This window comes from Dipodomys spectabilis, unplaced genomic scaffold (assembly GCF_019054845.1).
Source record: "Dipodomys spectabilis isolate Male_0828 unplaced genomic scaffold, ASM1905484v1 ptg000063l, whole genome shotgun sequence".
Taxonomy (NCBI): Eukaryota; Metazoa; Chordata; class Mammalia; order Rodentia; family Heteromyidae; genus Dipodomys; species Dipodomys spectabilis.
Genome location: NW_024870740.1, coordinates 5768385 through 5770168, shown reverse-complemented (window position 1 = coordinate 5770168; position 1784 = coordinate 5768385). Strand labels below are relative to the sequence as shown.

Here is a 1784-nt window from a genome sequence, read left to right as displayed (position 1 = left end):
TGTGTGCTTGTATTCTTCCTTTCTCTAGTAATGACTTCTCATCTAAGTGACCTATTGTTCATCTCCACAACCCAATTTTATTGGTTCCATTATCTAAGTTGGCTAACCACTTTAATTTTATGCAAGACTTGGAAGCTGACTGGCTGTTATTTTGATCTTAGTTTGAGTGTATTTTAGATGCTATGAAACATATTTTCACAACAAATCTCAAATCTTGTCATCTATTTTACAACATCAAAATATTACATAGTTCAAACGTTAACTGAAGTATAAACTTCTGTCTTCCTGGGGATATTTTCATTGGATCTTCTTCAATTACAATTGACTGTTGTGTCCATTCAATCAATAAATCAGTAAACTGAATTCAAAAATTGAAATCATCTTTTATTTTCATCGATATTCCCATCCTTCTTGCTTCACACTCTACATCAGATTTGTCCTTCCGATTGAGGAATATTCTTATCTGAAACATCTTCATAACACCCATCTTATAAATTGTGGTTACTTAGTTTGATTTGTACCAAGGCGGAGGACAACAGAGAAACAAGGGGATTGGCTCTGTGATTGGGACATAGCCGGGACATATCAGGGTTGACCTCAAAGGGAAGGTGGCATAATGGTTCTGATTGGTTCTTCTGCTTTGGAGGTGGACCTAGTGAGAAGGTGGCAGACAAGGTCTAGCCTTCAGGGGAGAGAGAAGGATAAAATCTAGGCTGAAGGTCAAATTTCAAGACTAAGACAAAAATGATCACGTTCTTTATCAACTCTTATCCCCTGTCCAGCACACCAAACATGCTGCAGTAATAATACTGAATGTAAACTCATTCTCAGGGCAAAGTTAAGCAACTAATGGCCCTCTGTCCTGATAGACTCCCAGACCACAGCATACCATGTTCTGCAGAGTGTAAGATACAGTGACCTTCTTCTGGTTTGGCTAACATAGATCTGAGTTATGTTTTGCCCTGGTGTAATTATGAAAGGTGCCCATTTTTTTACTCTACATATCTCAAAATGAATATAAAGTGAAACATTGTTCAATTTAATCCTCATCTATTAAGCAGCTTCAAAGCCTAATTTCAAATATTCAACATGGTATCCCAGTGTGGTCTTGCAGGAGAAAAGAAGTACTCAAGGACATATTCCATTCCTCTCTGCTCATGTGGACTTGTATAGACAAGCTATGTATGTATACACTACTCGACCAACTCATAAATGAAGTGAAAACAGTTGGCTATACACAATATATTCCTTTAATTTATGTCAGCCTTCTTTTGTTTTAGCCCACCCAATATTTACAAGGGTTTACCAACCAAAGAACTGCCATCATTATTCAGCTTTCACCCTCCTGAACAGCTAGGTATGAATCATAGGCATCTAGCAGGACATAAATTAAGTCTTAAAATTACCATTTGTTAAATTAAAATCATATATGTTGTTTTCCATTGCAGAGTATTTTTTTTAATATGGAATGCTTCACGAATTTGGCTGTCATCCTTGCGCAGGGGCCATGCTAATCTTCTCTGTATCGTTCCAATTTTAGTATATGTGCTGCTGAAGCAAACACAGTTTGCAGAGTATTTTTTAATTTTGCTTTTATGATTGTGCAAATTACATAGCTTGTTGCCAGACAAGGTTATTTTAAAAAAATATTTTGCATGGTCTTGAAGTGAGAATGATAGAATTCACAGAGAATACAGTTGGCAGATAAGGTATATCAATCACATTGTAAAGAGGTTCTAAAATTTCTAAGAGGCCAGTTATCAAAGTATAATTCCTTAATTAGG

General features: G+C 36.2%; 1 non-coding gene across 1 annotated transcript; it reads right to left on the bottom strand.

Annotated features, from left to right (window-relative positions):
• Positions 1-1457: 1457 nt before the first annotated feature.
• LOC122108703 lies at positions 1458-1564 on the bottom strand. Its single transcript, XR_006147610.1, has one exon. It is a non-coding gene; the product is annotated as a U6 spliceosomal RNA (small nuclear RNA).
• Between the last annotated feature and the right edge of the window lie 220 nt (positions 1565-1784).